This window comes from Pseudopipra pipra, chromosome W (assembly GCF_036250125.1).
Source record: "Pseudopipra pipra isolate bDixPip1 chromosome W, bDixPip1.hap1, whole genome shotgun sequence".
Lineage (NCBI taxonomy): Eukaryota > Metazoa > Chordata > Aves > Passeriformes > Pipridae > Pseudopipra > Pseudopipra pipra.
This window is the reverse complement of record NC_087580.1, coordinates 37876141-37896170: the sequence shown is the minus strand read 5'-3', so window position 1 is coordinate 37896170 and position 20030 is coordinate 37876141. Positions and strand designations below refer to the sequence as shown.

At 49.2% G+C, this 20030-nt stretch overlaps 1 pseudogene; it reads right to left on the bottom strand.

The window, feature by feature from the left end:
- Positions 1-2295: 2295 nt before the first annotated feature.
- LOC135405561 (solute carrier family 35 member F4-like) lies at positions 2296-6991 on the bottom strand (annotated as a pseudogene).
- Positions 6992-20030: the final 13039 nt, after the last annotated feature.

Sequence of the window (20030 nt, the reverse complement as noted above, 5' to 3'; positions counted from 1 at the left end):
GTGACACACGGACACGGGCCCTGTGGCCTCCCCCAACCTGACCAACCTGCCCCAGGTTGGAAGGAATCCATTCCCTAAAGCATCTGAGACAGCTGGACATGAACTTTAGGAATGGCTCCAAAAAGGAGCAAACACTCCCCTCCTGTGCCTGCTTGTGGCAGCAGAAAGAGCCCTCTCAGCTGCCAACACAGCAGCAGTGGGAAGGGCACGGGGCCTCCACAGAAGCTGGCATGGCCTCCTTGGGAGAAGTCTTGGCTGGTGGCCATCCTAAACACGGGGGCTGTGACACAATGTGTGGGCAAGGGCACGAACGCTGCTTTGACCCCTTTAGTCGCAGCTGTACTGAAATCAGCAGCAACTCATTTGCCTTCAAATGGTCCATTGAGTGTCAATTTCAAAAACTAAACAGAAGCAAAAAACCCTGGCATTGTTTGGTTTGCAAAGGGTTTTTTATTAAGGGATAAGAATAGAATAATTCCGGTAAGGGATAAAAGCCCTCAAGGAACAAAAGTTCCCTCAGTCTTCCAAAAGCACCCCAAACAAGGGATAATATTGCAAAAACACTAATCCTTCCTCTGCTGCAGAGAGCTAACTGGCCAGGAAAGCTTTGAAGGGCTCAAAAATACAAAGCCAAATCTGTATTGGATGATTTGGAGTTGAGAGAGTAAGTGCTCCAGCCTTTCTAAGGCCTTCCAACTCATCCTAGGGACACTCAGGTGGGTGCTTTCAAGTTCAGTGACGTTCCTTGAAGGATCCAGTCCTGTGCCTGAAGATGCTTCTATGAGTCTGCTTGCCAAAAAATCTTCATCAATGCATACTGACTGAAAGTTTTGTTTTTCCCATGTGTTCAGTTTGGCAGGAGCTAAAATTTCAGTAAAACACGTCCCCTAATCTAGTAATGTAAATGAATATATCAACTCCAAAACCAACTTGAGGTGGTGTCCAAGCTGCCATATGTTGTGTGCTCTCAGCCCATCGGTGTTTTACCATCAGTATCTCCTGTTCCACAGACTTCACTTTTTTAGGATACTTTTCTATGTCTAGCTCCTTTCAAAAGCAGCAGACAAGGAGCTGTAAAAGTGTACCCAAACCTTACACTTCTGGGTTTAATGCACAGGAAGCAGTTGGTTTGGGTTGGTTTCTACAGCCCTAATTCTTCAGCCATGTGATAAAGGAGCCCAGCTGTGGGTTTTTTAAATATACACAAGTATTTTATCAGCTCTGCTTGTTGCAAGGAACAGTTTGGACACGGACATTAAAGGATAAAATAAAAACCTCAAAGGGAAGAATAAAATCTAAAAGTGCCTTTGTTATTATTTACATGACTATTTTTTCCTGGCAGAAACATTATCTATGTAAAAAAAAAAATACCCACAAGCAAAATACTCCTTCTAGCTGCTAAGCAAACTTACAAACTGTGGGCAGTAGAGCCAGCAGAGCTCAGCAACCTGTGATACTTTCCAGTTGTTTCTATTCTCCCTTTAAAAATAAAAAAGAAAAGGGAAAAAAATGCTTGTCTGCATATCAAGTGCTCTCAAATAAAGACAGTCTTCCATGGTCAGTCCTAGGAACGCTGTAAGCCAGCCTAAATTACACAGCAATAGGCTTAGGGAAGGGACTGGAAGGTTGTTTGATTTGTTTTGGTTTTTGAAAGACTTTTCCACAGTGGAGGTTAAGAAAAATATTGGTTTGTCCCAAAGCCCTAGAAAATAGGAAATGAAAATAGGAATTTCCCAGGGACGCTGGCAATCTGGGGTGTTCCATGACTCCTGAGAAGCTTGTTGTGCAGCTGGGAGTGCAGCTTTTCTGGGGGAAAAAGAGATTAATAAAATAATTTTTGGCTTTACCAAAGGCATCCAAATCCCAGCACCAATTCTAGAAAGGTGGTGTTAGAAAGAGGCACAGCTCAGCGTGGTTTGGGATGGAGGCTTCATGTTTTGCTGATATTTTCTGATAATAATTCCACATGTAAACGAGAACATCAGGGTCTTTCACAAATGAATTCTCAAAAATGCCAGGAGAGGTTTGAAATGGTTTTCCAAACCTAGTACCTTGCTGAAAGGTCACCTTATTGAAGGCAAGTTGAGATGTTCAATTCTGAGATTTGGCTGGAAATATCCAAAATTTTTATCCTTGAGAATGCCTCTCAAGGCAAAAGCAAAAAGAGGATAAATGATGTAAACTTGATCCACATTTTAAACCTACCACTTCACTGAGACGCCAACAGAAATGTCTTTTTTATTACAAAACATTTTATTGTAGTTATTTACACCCGTTCCTCGATAAGTGTATAAATGTAAACATTTATTATAGCTGTATTTCTCTTATCTTACAGTCCATCCCTTGTTCAGGTTAAATGTCATTTTTTTTTAAGCATACAGGTGGTGAGGGGATTTCAGCTATATTCACAGAATATACATCTGCGTGCAGGGGAGGTCCACCAGCCCTAAGCCAGTGGTACAGACACTGTCCCGGTAGCTCTGCTCCTGCTCCTCGTGTGTACGCTGGACTCTGGGATCTCGTCGGCGTGATCCTCACTCTTCTTCCCCTTCAGGCTGTTGATGAACCTCACGGTTATCTCATCCCATTCCTCGGGGAGCAGCATGAGCAGGAAACCAATGCAGATGATGATGGTGGCTCCCAACCTCACCACGCTGAAGATCATTTTGTGCTTCACCAGATCCACAGCTGCAGGGAAGGAAACAACAACAACATCAAACCAGCAGTGGGATGTGTCACCAAAACCAGGACAAATCAAACTCTGTAGCTATTTTTTTAGTATTGGAAAGCAGGCATTACTTTATTACCTTGTTATTTCTATGCATTTATATGCTTTAATAATAATCTATTACCAATATTATCAGGGTGCTTGTGGGGTCACTTCACCAGACACACACACCCACTTTCAATACTTTTCACTATTTTATGCATTTTTAGCAAACAAAAGAATTAATGCTCATTGGCTGTAAATTTCATAATCCTCTTCATTAATTAGTATTCTATCTTCTACTGGTTATTGATTGCTCGCTTCACATGCTAATTAATCCGCATTTTCAGTCTTTTTGTTATCTTTTTCCCAGACAGAGCGTTTCAGCACAATTTCTGAATTGTCTTTGTTAGTTTTTACCTTGTCTCTGATTTCCAACATATGGATGATGGCATCAGAGCAGCCTGGCACGTCTCTGTGACCCATGTGCTGCACTCTGGCTGTGACAGTGGCCATGTAGCTCTCAGATCTTCAGAGCGAGCAGCACCCTTAGTTCAGAGAACAGCTTTGACCTGATAGCACAGTACTGGAAGTGCCATATCTCTTCCATCTCTCACCACCTCATGCAGGCTCTGAGGAAGCCTTGTGGGATCCAAGCCTCAAGGTTTCCATGTGAAAGGGTCTATGAGAAGCAGCTGAGGGAGCTGGGGGGGCTCAGCCTGGAGAAAAGGAGGCTCAGGGTGACCTTCTCACTCTCTACAACTCCCTGAGAGGAGGTTGTAGACAGGTGGGTGTTTGCCTCTCAGGTAACAAGTGATAGAGCAAGTGGAAATGGCCTCAGGTTGGATATTAGGAAATATTTATTAGTTGGAAGAATGGTTAAGGGCTGGACCAGGCTCCTCAGGTAAGTGGTGGAGTCACCATCCCTGAAAGTGTTCAAGAAGTGAGTAGATGTGGCACTTCACTGTATGGTTAACTGGCCATGGGCATATTTTGTTGAGGGTTTGACTTGGAGGTCCAACCTCCAATCTCCTTGGAGATATTGAAGGTCTTTTCCAACCATAATGAATCTATGATTCCATGATTTCTTCTCTGAGAGGGAAGGCACTTTATGGAAACTCTTCCTCTTCAACAGTTTGCACCAGCAGAATGTTTCCTTGGGCTGCACAGACCAGGGACTGGGAGAGAGCAGCACGTGGGTCAGAGAGCTGGAGTCGGTGCCTCCCAGACCCACAACCAGCACCAAGAGGGCACCTGAGCCCTTGGGCAGCCTCCTTCAGGTACTGATTGTTCTGCAGCTCTGACCTGCATCCCCCTAAAAATAGATGTTTCTTTGAAAACATGCTCAAATCCCAGGAGCGGCGAGGCTGAGAAGGTGGAAGAGCAGAGGCAAAGGCTGTTCAACAAGACAGGACTCTGGATTAAATTCCCACGTATACCCCCTGCCCTGGTGACAACAGATTTTGAGTATTTGGACAATAAACTGCTTGTGCTGTCTGTGTGCCCGTGGGGTTATTTTTCCACCACCAGCCGTGGTACCTGCATTTCCAGGGACGCTGAGCACTGTGCCGATGGAGATCAGGATGGGGTATGTGAGCACGACACCAACGTTAACCAGGATATTGAAAGCCAGGGAAAAACAGAGCAAATCATACATGATTACAGGGAAAAACACTAGAGTGAGATATTTCTCTTCCACTTCACCCTGCAAGTGTGATATCAGTATCCACACCACAATTATGTAGTTGTCACAAAGTGAGTGATTTTGGTTTTTTTATTTAGGAGTGTGAAATGAGGGGAAGTTCTGACTGGTGTAATGGGAAGGGCTGGATGGCCTTTCACAAACTGTAATACCAAGGTTATCACACTCATATTTCATGGTTTTTCCCAAACTTTAATCAGATACAAACAACTTGTTTTTGCTGCCAGAAACCTTCATTTGTTCCCCTAACAGAAGGGTGGTGATCCCAGCTTGCTCTCTTGGCTGAGGTTGTGTTGTCCTTGTCTCAGTGGGACATTTCCCTGACAAAAGGCTGCAAACCCTCCACCTGGACCACACCCCAAAGGTGACAGCAGCAGGAACTCATACTCTAAAGGGCACTAAACACAATTAGCTGACGAATTTAACTGCAAATTAAGCAGACTGGGGCAAGACCACAGCCTTGGTGCCATGTTGAAGGCAAAATGAAATCTGACAGATATACAAATATTCAACACCTTAAATTTATGCATTAGTTTTGTTTGGTTTTTTTACATGACAGCGTTACCAGCCAGCTACAATTTCCTTGGGAGATCAAAAGCAAGCTGCAGAAACTTTCAAAAATTTTCTTCTGGTCACTCAGTCCTGCTGCTGAGTCCCCTACACAAAAGGAGCAAAGGGTTGCTCCTCCTTGTCTGCTCCATCAGGTTGTTCCCTCATGGCTGGGGTTATACACTTTGGTAGATGGATGGGTGATAAATTAGCCCCGTTTTTTGTCCCTCAGGTGCTCACAGAGGAGCTGAAATTCTGGTTCAAGGCGCTCACAGAGCTCAGCTGTCAGCCCAACCACGTCTCAGGATGGGCTGTGTACCAGGCATTCTCTTTGCTTCCATTTGATAAACGTGTAGTGGAGACAGAAACCTCTTCAATTATGAAATAATAGAGACTTCACTAAAGGAAGGGATGTTGTTATATCTGGAAATTAAAACGCTCCCGGGCTGAATCCAACAGATACTGTGCCTGGCTGGAGAATGGCAATTCTGGCTCAGGAAGAGGGAGCGTTATGGAAGGGCTGTGTGAGCCTTGCCCAGCACCTGCAGCACCCACAGAAAGGTGCCCCAGCACTGGGCATCCATGTGTCAGTGCACAAACACCCCACAGAGTGTGCCAGGAAGACACTGAGAACACACAGCCCTTTGAAATGGGATTTAGAGCAGCCAAGCTATTCCAGAGACAGGGGAATTGGTGTGGAACTAGAGTAGGGATGAAAAAGTGAACCATTATTATGGCTGCTTCATGTTTACTCCCTGCTATTACTATCACTATTAATTATTATTTATAATTATCGCTTATATCTTAATTATTAATTATATATTAATAGTATTATTTCATTAAGAATAATGAAAAATATAAATCATTTCCAAGGAGTACCAATTTGCATTGGGACCAGACTAAATCTGTGAGAGAACTCTGATGTTTAGGAGGACAGGGGGAAATTGTTTGTGCCAGAGGCTAATTTTGTATTGGTGGGGAGAAAAGAGCTGGAAAAATGAGTATTTTTTTTTTATCACATACCTAACCAGAGGCCAGCTACTCCACACAGGTAACCCCAGGGTACAGCAGAGAAAGGGTACCAGTACTCCACTTTTTTAAAATACAGTGTGATTGGGGTGACAGAAATGAAGATGAAATTGAAGAAGCCCAGGGTGGACACAAAATGAGCTGCTTACCCCAAGTTTGCACTTCCAAGGAACATTTTAAACAAAATCTGCAAAGGAGAGGAGAGAAGAGGGGTTTAGAAGTCACGACAGTCATGGGAGCAAAGTTCTCCTGCACAAATTCATTACCAATGTGAGCAAACTCTGTAGCTGGGAGGCAAATTCTGATCCCACTACAACAAACTCCAAAATTTACACATACTTCACCCTCCTCAAGCCAAAGATAAACACAGCCACGCTCAGCCCAACCTGTTTCTGAGACATGACTCTGCCTTGTCCATCCCTCACCTTCCAGAGCAGCCACTGCTTCCAAGCATTCTCAAGTGTGCTGAGCTCACACCAGGGCTCCAAGCCCAGCAGGAGCCCAGAATGTGCAGTGCAGGGGTGAGCCCTGAATTCCCACTCGGGGAAAACAGCACATCCCACATCCAGGCTCTCCATTCCGCACGGGGAAAGTCCCTTTGAAACAGTGTTTTTAAACAGCGTTGGCATGATTAAAAAATTATCTGAAACTCCCTATAGCATAGCAATGAAGATTTCATTAAAGACTCATAAAGCAAAGCCACCCTGAATATTTGGCAGGTGACAACTAATTACCCTCATCGTGGATTTCCTGACGTGGTGACATCACCTGGTCACAACATGAATGATGCAGGAAATAAAACATTTATTTTACAGCCACTCTCTTTGTACTTGTGCATTTTTAACAGCTGATAATGGTGAATATAAGAATCCAAATGAACAGTCGTGACCTACCTTATACAAGGCAGATGTGGAGGCTGATCCCACAGCATATGCCACCCCAGTGATTGAATCTCCCTGGAAACCATCTGCATTTGCCATCATCACAATTCCTGTGATTGCCATGATTGTTGCAACTATCTGCACAGACAAAGCAAAGCAGTGTAAAGTTCAGAGCTACTTCAGCCTGTGGGAAGAGATTCTCACTGTGTGGGGTTCTCATGAGTGTCACTGGCTACTTTTTCTGACTTGGAGCATTCTTGTTTTCCCTTAAATGGGAAAAATTATGGGAGAAATGTAAAGCATAATGAAAGTGTGTGCACTGGTAGTGGTATGGATCTATAGCATTGCAAATTCTGCTGGGACCTACTGACAGGACCTGCACCATTACCTGTTTTATCAGCTAAACATTCCCTTTGGAAAGATTGCTCCAAGATCAAGAAATTCTAAGACATTGTGTTACATTATGCAACAAGGGAAGTATTTAGCAACACCCCAAATTTGATCTGAAATACAAACATTAGATGGCCAAACGTTCTGGACATTAGTCCAGGGGAATGACTCCTGTCTTGTGGAATGCCAGAGTACCACTGGGAGCTTTTCCAGGCTGTTCTGGCCAGCTTTCTTGGACAGACATGACCTAGTTTCTCCATGAAACCTTTACCTTTGTGCTTAGGTTTCTGGCCTCATTTGGAAATCTCAGACAGGGCATCTAAGAAGCTTCAGAGAAAAAGAACAGGAATAATTAACTACACCATATCTGAAACCCTGGGTCCTGACTCCAAGGACCTTAAGAAAGTGACAGCGAGCCCAACATGTTTTATTCTTTGGAAAACTCCCCCTCTCCACCTAATTGCCCTCAGCATGTAAATAAGGAGTGGGAATTTCAAACACAATGAAGACCCAAATTCCATTGAGTGCAGAGGAAAAGGTGTTTCCTGAGTCAGTGTACAATTCCTGAGCCAACACCAAAGGGAGATGGGCACTTGCTTCTTGGAAAACATCACTGAACACCAATTAAGAAATATTTGGTACTAGACAAACCTAACCTTCACATGCTTCAGCCCACAGACTTTAAAAGCATCTTGATCCAATCATGTGCCCTTCTGCAGAGCAGCCTGACTTTCAGAGCTCACAGTTTGACCAAGAGTCCCAGAAAATGCATTGATATTCCTGCCAAGCACTTGTGAGCCAGACTGAGGCAGTGAACACAAAAATCCCACAAAACAATTTTAACAGAGCCAGTCAGTCCCATGATTCAAGGGACACACAGGACAGGGACAAACACCTGACCCAGGTAAAGGTGTCCATACATGGGGAGACAATGGGAAACTCCCACAGTAGAGACTACAGGTAGAAATGTTAGGGCTCCTAAATCTCATAGGTACCCAGGCCAACATCTTCACAGAGGAACACATCTCCTGGTTGCAGCTTTAATTACTTCCCTCTCACCATTATCCCTATTTTACCAGTACCTGAGGCACACAGGTACCCCCCTGGCATTGCAGTGGCTGTGCCAAAGGCAGTCAAAAATCACACTGCATGTCTGTGTTCCACCTTACTTCCATTTAAAACATCCAAGCTCCAAGATACAGGTCCACAAAGCTGCCACCTAAGCCTGAAGATATCACTGATACCTCCAAATTCACCATGAAATGGCACTTGAAATCCAAGTCCCCCAGCTTAATGATGTGGGCTGGAGTCACTTGTGTAATCACAGTCTCTCAGTGGTTTGATGAGATCTGAAAGGGCTTTAGCAAGAAGGGACCAAGACAGCTTCCCTCCTCTCCTTCCCAGGATCCCAGAAGTCAGGCCATCCTGGGAGACTCCACAGAAGTCCCAGCCTTGAAGCAATGCTGAATTACACTGAAGACCCCTCAGACATCCATGGCCTCTCCTCTCAGTTTCCAGAAGCCCCCCTTTCCCTGCTCCACTGCCTGACTGGGTTCATCGCAGGCTGCACTAAACACCTTGCCTTGCACGTAATTCAGATGCAGCATTTCAGCTGTCAGCTGGAATATTTCAGCTGGAATGTTTTATGCAGTTTGTCTCACAAGGCAAACCAGAAGAGTCCAGTGCAGTTAACCTCTCCTTCCAAGGGAAAGGATCAAGATGTCAGGGTTGACAGAGAACCTGTCAGCAGCCTGGCTATTAGTGACGAGGAATTTAAACAACTTTTAGGAAATATTTACTGTAATGCCAGATGGAACAAACGTAATGCAGCCCAGACCAGAGGTCACCAATCAAAATGTGTGTAGTGTCACCAATAGCATGTTACAGCATGCACAGTGTCTTCAGTGTCACCAATAACGCTGTGTGCAGTGTCTTCTGTACTACCAATTAAAGTGTCTACAGTTTTTTATGCTTGAGACTTTTGACCAATTGTGTTGTGGCACGATAGTGTACAAAGAGTATAAAAGAAACACTTGAGAGCAATAAACAGCTTCCTATTCACCTTACACCTGCACTACGTCTGATATCAGTGTCGTTTTGGCCGTTCCAACTTTATCAGCGACAGAATGTGACTGTGAAATCCATCTAATAAACCTCATAAGAGTGGAAGACTTAAAAGTAAATCATTCCCAGAGTTTGTCTCCTTAAGATGTTTTGAGTGTCAATGAACCCTTTGGCATTGAATTCCCGAACTGAGGATCTGAAGACAGAACAAGCCTCTAGAAAAGCAAAATTTATCAGGAAACCTCCAAGTTGCTGAAGATATCAGCAAGCCCCACAGAGGCCATCAATGAAAAGAGACCGTGGAGGGAATGAACTGGGGCAGGAGGAATCCCAGTCCATGGGGGTTGTGGAGGGAGCTGAGTGTCCCTCTGGCCCCAGCTCTGCAGAGCCACAAGGAGACACTTCTGTTGACTCAGCTGAGTCCCTTCCCTCAGTGCAGGTGAAGGAGATCCCTCCTGAGCTCTGTCTGGGTTTCCTGTCTAATGATGGGACATGAAAAGGGGACTCTTGGACTTAACTCTGTGTCTGGAGAAATGACCCTGCTGAAAGAAGTGTCTGAGCCCAGGTGAGAGAAGGCACATCATTATTTCCTTCAGCTGTGTGCCAGCAGGTTCCCCTGGAGCCCCAGGGAGAGCTAGAGGGAGCCCAGAGGGGCAGAGCAAGGGCTGCCTGGGGCTGTTGCTGTGCTGCTGAGCTGGGCCAGGCTCCTGGCACACAGGGAGCTCCTGGCAAGCAAGAAGAGCTTCAAAGAGACAGCTCTGCTGGTGAGCAGCTCCTCTGCACAGCCCAGCAGGGCTGAGGGCACTGCCTGCAACACCCAGGGCACAGGAGAGAAGGCAGAGAGATGAGAGGCAGCCTGGGTTGGGAGGTGACTGAGCTCTCACTATGCCAGAAACCTTCCCAGGATTTGAAGGAAGAATTCTCTGGCTGTAGAAATGTTCAACTTCTCTTCCTGGAGGCATCTCCTAAAGCTGGCACATCCCACAGCTTCTAGGATCTTTCAGCAGGACTCTCCCAGTTGCTGCAGTGCAGGGGAAGTGGCCATATGGCAGAGCAGGGCAGGAGCTGCAGGCAGCAAGGGCAGAGAGGAGAAGGGAGCAGGAGGTTCCAGGGATCCTGGGGTGGGAGGACAGGGCAGAGCTGCTCAGGGCAGGAACCTTGCCAGCCCTTTGCCACGGTCAGGCTCTGGCTGCAGAGCAGTGCAGGTGAGTTCCTGCAAGTGCCTCTCCCAGCTGCCAAATGGCAGCAGTGGCAGGAGCTGTCAGGATGGCTCTGCTGGATTTGCTGGGGTGCAGCAGGAGAAGCTGCTGCAGAGCAGGACTTGCTGCTGCCCCATCAGAGGCCCAGGGCCAGAAGGTTCCCTGTGCCAGGGCTGGCTGTGGGGTGGGAAGGTGGGGGTGAAGCCAGGGGTGCCCAGGGCTGTGGTGCAGAGCAGGGTCCTGCCCCCAGGGCTCTGTGTGCTGGGGCAGGGACTCTGCTGCCTGCCAGGGTCAGCCCTGAACTGCAGGGTGTCTGGGTTCTGCTCTGCAGCCCCTGCCCAGGCAGAGCTGCCCCTGGGCACTGGGCTGGGGATGGCTCTGGCAGCACTGGCAGGGCGCTGAGCTGGGCACAGGCAGGGGCTGCTGGCAGGAACAGCTCCTCACCCAGAGACAGGCAGGCAGGGAGAGGCAGCTGCTGCCACAAGGGCTGGGCAGGGGGATGGGGGCCACTCCCTGCTGTCCCTGTGGCACAGACCCCTTCCCTGAGCAGCTCCTGCCTGGGCTCCTTTCCCAGCCTAAGCAGAGCCTGTGCCCTCAGGCCCACGGGGGCTGGGCTGTGCATTGCCTTGCTGCAGCCAGAGCCCAGGCAAGGACAGGGCCCTGATTTCCAGCTGTCTCTCTGTGTCCCTCCTCCCTTGGCAGCAGCACTGTGGCATTTCCCTGCCATCCCCTGCTGCCTGGGCTCTCCTTGTTCTCACCATTGGGTTTTCTGAGCCAGTGTGGGGTTTGGGGGTGGCAGATTCCTGTCCAGACACAACCCCTTTGGGTGCTGCTGTGGGGATGTGTCTGTGGGAGCCAAGTGCCCAAGTGCCCTCCAGGCACCTTCAGGGTCTTCAGCTGTTTGCCTGGGTGTCCGGCAGGGCTGCAGGTGCCCTCCAGAAGGGCACAGCTCTGCCACAGTATCTCTGTGCTGCACAGGATCCCCATGGAGAAAACTTCTCAGTGCTAAATCCATGGAAATGCTCTGGGCAGCTGTACTTGGAACTGCAATGATCCCTGTGTGTGGCAGTCTGGGAGGAGAAAAGAAGATCCTAATCAGTCATCCTGAGTAAAGGCAAGGATTCTTTCAATCTGCTCTTTGAACCAGGATTCCTCTGCTCCTAGAAGTGCCTAGTTTCTTTTTTAAGAGAATTCCTAAGGGCCATCTCCCTTCAGCTCCAAGCTGCCAGCCAGGAGCAGCTGTGAACAGGAAAGATAGCCAGCTCTCGTCTCTGCACCAAGAGACCACCCCTTTGCCTCTCAGGACTCACAAAATTTCCCCTGGAGCACATTAGAAATGTCAGAGATTTCTACCATCCGAACTCACTCCTGGCAGGAGGAACTGGAAAATCAAGTACCCAAATCCCCTACCTCTGTTCTGTGCTTGGGAAACTGTGACCAGCAGTTCTGGAACCACTTTGATACATCACAAGTGCATTCAATTGGAGGTCACCCTGTGTTCCAAGTTGCCTCTCACTGCACAGCAAGAAGGATTCCTCGGGAGCCCATTCCAGGGTCCCTGCTCTCAGTGCCCCCTTCAGCCAGGAAAACCCAGATCTCAGGGAGAGGGATGCAGAGAGATCTTCCTGAAAAGAGGCCCTGAATGTTGAATTGCTGTGAGACATGCAAGATGTTTTGCTGATTGAATCTGGCCTAATTCAGTTCTGCCTTTTTTCTCCTCAACAGAAAACTATAAGCTGAGGCAGTGAATGTCCAACAGTAGCTCCCTCACCCAGTTCCTCCTCCTGGCATTTGCAGACAGGCGGGAGCTGCAGCTCCTGCACTTCTGGCTCTTCCTGGCCATCTCCCTGGCTGCCCTCCTGGCCAACGACCTCATCCTCAGAGCCGTAGCCTGCGACCACCACCTGCACACCCCCATGGGCTTTTTCCTGCTCAACCTCTCCCTCACAGACCTGGGCTGCATCTGCACCACTGTCCCCAAAGCCATGCACAACTCCCTCTGGAACACCAGAACCATCTCCTACAGGGGATGTGCTGCACAGGTTTTTCTCCTCATATTCTTTCTTGGAGCAGAGTTTTCCCTCCTCACCATCATGTACTACGACCGCTACGTTGCCATCTGCAAACCCCTGCACTACGGGACCCTCCTGGGCAGCAGAGCTTGTGCCCACGTGGCAGCAGCTGCCTGGGCCACTGGCTTTCTCATTGCTCTGCTGCACACAGCCGGTACATTTTCCCTGCCCCTGTGCCAGGGCAATGCCCTGGGCCAGTTCTTCTGTGAAATCCCTGCCATCCTCAAGCTCTCCTGCTCACACTCAGACTACCTCAGGGAAATTGGACTTATGTTTTTTACTCTCTCTTTGGAACTTGGCTGGTTTGTTTTCATTGTTTTCTCCTATGTGCAGATCTTCAGGGCTGTGCTGAGGATCCCCTCTCATCAGGGACAGCACAAAGCCTTTTCCACGTGCCTCCCTCACCTGGCCGTGGTCTCCCTGTACCTCAGCACTGCTACATTTGCCCACCTGAAGCCTCCCTCCATCTCCTCCCCGTCCCTGGACCTGATGGTGGCAGTTCTGTACTCGGTGGTGCTTCCAACAGTGAACCCCCTCATCTACAGCCTCAGGAACCAGGAGCTCAGGGAAGCCATAAGGAAAACGATGACTACATGTTTTTTTAAGAAGCAATAACCTGCCTCTTTTCTCCTGCAGAACACTCATTGTGTAACACATTTTGAGTACAGCCTGCCTTCTAAAGATTTTCGTAGTGTTTGGGGTGGGGGGGCTTTCCTGTTTTTTTCCTCTGTTCATGCCATTAACACTGAAATTTTATTCTTCATCCCATATATAATTCACTCTCTACCTCATCTTTTTTCACCCACAAAATGTAGAAATCAGAAATCATGCTTTGTGTGCATTTAAACAAAATAAAAGTTTGTGCAGCAAGGTATTTGTCAAACATCCTCCCTGTTTTAGTTTTTACATGAGGAATCACAATCTCTGAGTGTAAGCAAGGACACAAATGCTTTTTTCCAGATTCTTCCTCCAAGACCTCCCCTGAAGCTGGAGGGCATTTCCATGTTTGCAGATGTGGAAGGTAAAAGAGTCCCAGCACTGCCAGGGAGCCCCAGAACTGGGTCTGTTCAGAGCTGCTCTCTTTGCACTCCCACCCTCTCCTTTCCTGTCCGTGCCCAAGGCCTGAGTGCTCTGGCAGCTCAGTCACTGTCCTGCTGTGGGTCAGGCCTGTGAGCACAGGCAGGGACAGGCCCTGGGCACTGCTGGGACAGGGCTGGGCTCCTTAACATCATTTCCATCAGCAAAGGGGTTCCCCTCCAGGCACTTCCTGAAGGCTGAGGTCTCTTCCCAACTCTGGTATCAAGAAGAAGTCCCTGGATTCCTTCTGTTCCATGAGGTTCCCCAGTGTCACAGTGGCCTCTTGATTCCATGAAATTCCACTGTGGATCAGAATTGTCCTGGGCATCAGCAAGGGTCTTTGGAGTGTTGGAAACTGGAGGGTTCCCGAGCTGGGAGAGGCTGCCAGAGGTGTCCCAGTGAGAGGGAGGTGCTGGGGAGCTGCCAGGGCCTCCCTCAGCCCCGCTGGTTGTGGGCTCCCAAGGGGACTGGCTTTAGTTATCTGCTGAATTTCCATCCTGGTGTCAGGAATGACTGGAGTTTGCAAACTATTTGGGAATTGTATCCAAACTCTTCTCTTTGGGTTAGGATTCAGGTAGGGCACAGACACCGGCGGCAGCCGCTGTGGCTCATGGAACCGAGTGGCCATTGGGACACTGCAGGGCCTCCTGGAGTCCAGGGGCTGGTGGGACACGGGGGAGCCTCTTGGAGCCAAGGGAACCCAGGGATGTTTTGGAACATCCTGGAATCAAGGAGCCTTTGTGACACTGCAGGCCCCCATGGGACTAAAGGAACCCTGACAGTATTTGGTACCTCGTGGAATCAAGGGACCGTTTCTGGCAGGATGCTCTGATAATACCTAAATAATGGTCAGAGAATGCAAACAATGCACACTCTCTGTGATGAGTTACTGCTGGTGTCAAGACACTGTTTTTAATGCTGAATTATGCTAAACCCAAAATGTTTCATGAAATTTCAAACACAGATCCTGCTTTTTGAAGCAGGATTTGACAGACAAGCTGCTTCCTTGCCTGCAAATATGTCTGGCAGTCAAACCCTTGATAACTATAAAAACCCCGTCCAACTGTCATGGGGCAGATTCTTCCACAGACTTTCTTGAAGTGTGTGGAGCTTGTGCCATGAAGCAGAGTCAGCTCTTCATGGTCACTGCCCAGGGGTTAAGTGAAAGAGAGAGAACTACTCCCTATTGTTGTGGGGTGATTTACATCAATCTCTGCTTCAGGATTGTTTCTTTTTTTGGCTTTGATCCAACTGCTTTAATAGAATGACTTTGATAGACTACAATATCCTATCTTACACTATACTGCTAGGAGTTTTTTGGCTTTTATACTAGGCAGTAAATAATTCCGATTGAGGTCTTTTGTCTGTTCACTTGTCTGGTAAATTTTCTGTTCATTTGACATAATAAATCATTCATTTTAAAAAAATATTTCTGATTTGCCATCACTAAAACTTGCAGGACAAAGTAATTGAATTACACCTCTAGAATTCCTTCAATTAAAACCAAAATCTGAGCCTGAGATTGGGTCCAACCACAGCCAGGCTCCTCTCTGAGAAGGAATTTAGAAAGCAAGAGGGTCCTTTCTGCCCCTCGTAGCTCAACGAGACGGCTTCTGCCATCAACTTTGTCTAAGCCTTCCACCCCCCCAGCCCCAAGCCGTGACACATGGGCATGTCTTGTGCATGCAGTGCAAACATGGACTCCTGAGCTGCTCATTTGATGTCCCTCCTTGGAGGGAAGAACAAGCCCAATGCCTGGGGTGAGAGGCCAGTGCTGGGAGCGGCGCTGGCTGTGCCAGGGCACTGCTGGGTGCCCCCACCCTGAGCACTCCCACCCTTGTGCTGGTCCCACAAAGAAAAAAGAAGCACTAACCCCAATGAGCCCAAGTTCCCTGAGGTAGCCTGAGTGTGAGCAGGAGAGCTTGAGGATGGCAGGGATTTCACAGAAGAACTGGCCCAGGGCATTGCCCTGGCACAGGGGCAGGGAAAATGCATTGGCTGTGTGCAGCAGAGCTTTGAGAAACCCAGTGGCCCAGGCAGCTGCTGCCACGTGGGCACAAGCTCTGCTGCCCAGGAGGGTCCCGTAGTGCAGGGGTTTGCAGATGGCAACGTAGCGGTCGTAGCACATGATGGTGAGGAGGAAATACTCTACTGACATGAAAAAGAAAAGTAAAAAGAGCTGTGCAGCACATCCCAAGTAGGAGATGGTTCTGGTGTCCCAGAGGGAATTGTGCATGGCTTTGGGGACAGTGGTGTAGATGGATCCCAGGTCTGTGAGGAAAGGTTGAGCAGGAAGAAGCCCATGGGGGAGTGCAGGTGGTGGTCGCAGGCTACGGCGCTGAGGATGAGGCCGTTGGCCAGGAGGGCAGCCAGGGAGATGGCCAGGAAGAGCCAGAAGTGCAGGAGCTCCAGCTCCCTCCTGTCTACGAATGCCAGGAGGAGGAACTGGGGCATGGAGCTGCTGTTGGACATTTGTTGTTCTTTACGACAGGTCTGTTTAGAAAAGGAAAGCACAGGGAAAAATTAAGACAGCCCTCTCTCAGCAAAGTCAGTGCAGTTTTCAGGGAAATCCCCTCCAAATTAAGGCAATTCTTTTCCCTGGTTTGTGCTCTCTGAGGGTGCTGTGAGTACGAGGAGCTCTGCCCGTGTGCTGCCGAGGACTCAGTTTTGCTCTGCTGCAGTGCAGACATGGAGCTGGTTTGGGACAGCTCTCATGATCACAGGGGTTATCACAGGGAATCCAGTTTTGATGGAAAAGTTCAATTCCTGTACTGTTGTCTTGGAGCAATTTGGGCTGCAGAAGAGAGGCACAGAGTACCCTTAAAATAATTTTGACTGGGGTTTTTTGTTAGAGTCATAACATCTGGTTTTTTAAGGGCAAAATTTTCCAATTACAAATCTGTCAAGTATTGAGACAGGACAGGCAGAAGGGCTGAGCTCTCCGTTGCTTATTGCAGAGCCAGGAGAGCTGCAGTGCCTCTCAAGCTGTTTACCATCTGCCCTGCACTTTCCCTTGGGCTGCCTTGAAGATGACTTCACACACAGATTCATCTTTACAAACCCCACCACGATCTGTGCTGAGAGCAGGGCAACGCTGCTTGAAAGGGCAGCTCTGTGAAGTGTCCCCTGTGCCAGCCCAGAGGTGCAGCTGTGCTGGACAGAGCAGGACAGGAACCCAGAGAAGCCAAGGGCTGGGACAGGAGAGTGTCAACCCCCAAGGGAAGGCTCAGCACTGCCCAGGATCCTGTGCTCATTTCTGATCCTGTCTGAAATATTCATGTCTGAGAGTAAAAGAGTTGGAATTTCAGTGCAGCCTCCTGAACTGAGAGAACAATGTCTATGCTACAATGCCTATGTAGGAAACACACCTCAGGACTAATTCTTTTCCTGTAGCCCCTGTCTTTTGTGAGCTTTGCAAAAAATTCTCCATTCAATATGGTGTAGTGGTCTGGAGATGTGAGCTGGTCTGACCCTGCAACAGCAAGACATGGAAAAGATCCTCCCTCAGCTGCTAGGTTTGTTCCTTGCCCACAGCCCTTCTGCCCCAGCCCTAGGAGCAGCTCCCCGGGCCGGCTGAGAGCTGCCCCTGGCAGGTAGCAGAGTCCCTGCCCAGCACAGCACCCTGGGCTGCAGGACCCTACTCTGCCCCACAGCCCTGGGCATCCCTGGCTGCAGCCCCGGCTTCACAGTTCTTCCACAGTGACCCAAAAAAGCCCCCTGCTCACCCACCCCATCAGCTAGGGCTGGGCCAGCTTTAGGAGATGCCTCCAGGAGCTGCCCCTGCACTGCCCTGCAGCCACAGACTCACCCTGTGCAACCCTACCAAGATTCCTCCTGCAGGGAGCTCTCAGCCCTCCTGCCAGTGCTGAGCCCCTTGAAGCTCTGTCTGTGCCCTGCTGGTGTCCCTGAGCTGCCCTGGCAGTGCCCTCAGCCCTACTGGACTGTGCAGAGGAGCTGCTCACCAGCAGAGCTGTCTCTTTGAAGCTCTTCTTGCTTGCCAGGAGCTCCCTGTGTGCCAGGAGCCTGACCCAGCTCAGCAGCACAGCAACAACCCCAGGCATTTCATGATCCTCCAGGTGGTTTGAAGTTGTTTACATGAGACTCAGTCCCCGAGAGGAAGTTCAAACAACTTTTCAAGAAGTCAAAGTGAGATTGAAACACGAAAGTTTCTTGTAGTGCTAATGAGTCTCACTCAGGGACACAACTGAGAACGTGTCCCCAGGCTCCAGTTAGAGCAGAAAACTGCAGACAGTGATGACAAGGATGGACAAGCAAGGCAAAGGTGGCTCTGATGCTGAATAAACCTTGACTTGTTTCCTTAATCCAAAGGGCCAAACCCTGATCCCCAGCCCTTGGGAAGGCAGATCCTGTCCCTGTCTCATTCCTCAGGGCTCTTCCTGGGGCACTGGGATGTGGGATGTGCAGTGCCAAGGGCAGGACCATGGGGTGGCACCTGCCAGGCTGCTGAGCAGGGACAAGGAGGCCATGAGGCCCCAGGGCTGCAAGGGCCACTCCCCTCCTCCTGGCCTCAGGGGCACAGACAGCAGCCCTGGCCAAAGGCCTGCAGAAGGTGGCTCTGTCAGGGCCTTTCAGCTTCTCCCCATCCCTGTCTCCTCTCCAGCCCAGGCTGTCCTACGGTGTCCATGCCCTGCCCCTTTCCCTGCAGGCTGTCGTCATTCCCCCGGCTGCCCCACCTGGCTGGCACCTTCCTGCACTGACATCTCTGCGTCCTCCCTGGCTCTTCCTGCACACACAAAGCCTTGGGCTCATCCAGACTCCTTCTTTGTGACATATTGTACCACAACACTGACCTCAGAGGGAAATTTCTGACTTCTTGTCACCAGTCTAGGCCACCCCAGCTGCCCTTGGTGGCACTAGTTCTTTCTTAGGCTGTTTTCTGACAGGAAGAAAAGCTTCACCAGCTCTGACACCCCCCTTCCAGACCTCTCAGGCTACTCCTCTACTGTCCTCAATCTTCACACCACTGACCCCTGAGTCCTCAGCCTCTATATACGGGTCATGTGCTTGAGGCCCCAAATTCCTTCCTGGGAGATCTCTGGGACCTCTCCAAGGTTTTGGAAGATGACAATAGAGTGCTCTTATCCCAGGAAACACAGAGGGACACTTTTTTCCAAGGGTTGTCTTGGCAGAATGAGGCACAATCTCTTTACACTTTCTGGCACAAGGGAGCTCTGAGCTCTGGGTATGGAGGGAGGTCCAAGTGCCAACCACTGGAGTGGGAGCTACAAATCATCAGGGCTTGTGTTCTTTGGAGGGCCAGACACTGGGGAGAGCGGGGTGTGTGTGTGCCCATGTAAGGACTTGAAGGGCACAATGAACTGTCTCAAAACACTGTCAAAGCAGGAAAATCCCGTAAGGCGCCACAAGACATAAGCACTGGTGGCAAACAGGAAGGCCTTTAATTCCAAGGCCTAAAGGGAGGTGAAACTTTGGAAGTAGCCCCCAGGACAGAATTGCACTGTGCAGAGTGTGGGAAAGAGCAGACAGCCCCAACAGGAAGACAGGGCTGGTAAGGCAGGTCTGGGGAACCTATCCAGACAAACATTCCCACCTGCAGACTGGAAGCACACCGGGCAAAACTCCCACTGTGGCAAGCTGTGGGAAAGGAAGCAAGTCCTTTTAGACGTGCCAGCCCAAGCTGTGGGAACAGCATCTACCCCCCTGAATACCCGGGGCCTGGGCTGTATAAAAGTGATAGCCCAGAAGCACAACTTGGGGACCCTCCACCGAGCAGAGCAGGGTGAAGGACAGGTGGGAGCCTCAGGGCTCCCATCATGGTGTGATACATTTACTTCATCTCTGTCTCTCTCTCACTTTCTTCCCATCACCCCCTTCTTTTCTCTCTTTCTATTCTTTCTCTCTCTCCCTCCTATTTACTGTTAAATCAAAGCTGGACTGCTGACTTTGGCACATGGTCTCCTTTGCAGCTGAATTTGGGCAGAGGTGTCTCTTAATAATAGGAACCTGAGAGTATCCATGAGGTTTTACAGTGTGGGAATGGCCACTGGATTCCATGAGGTTCCACAGAGTCGCAGGGTCCATTTGGCTTCTTAAGGCTCTGCAGTGTGATAATGGACCCTTGATTCCATGAGTTTGCAAAATGTCTCAGGACTCCTTTGGTTCTAGGAGGCCCCACATATCACAGTGGCCCCGTGGTTCCATGAGATTCCACAGTGTCCCAGGAATCCTTTGGTTCCATGGGACCCTGCAGTGTCACAGTGGCCCCTTGATTCCATAAGGTTCTGAAAAGTCTCAGGGTTCCTTTGGTTCCATGAGGCCCTGCAGTGTCACAGTGGCCTCTGAGTCCCCAAGGCTCCTCAGTGTCACAATGGCCCCTTG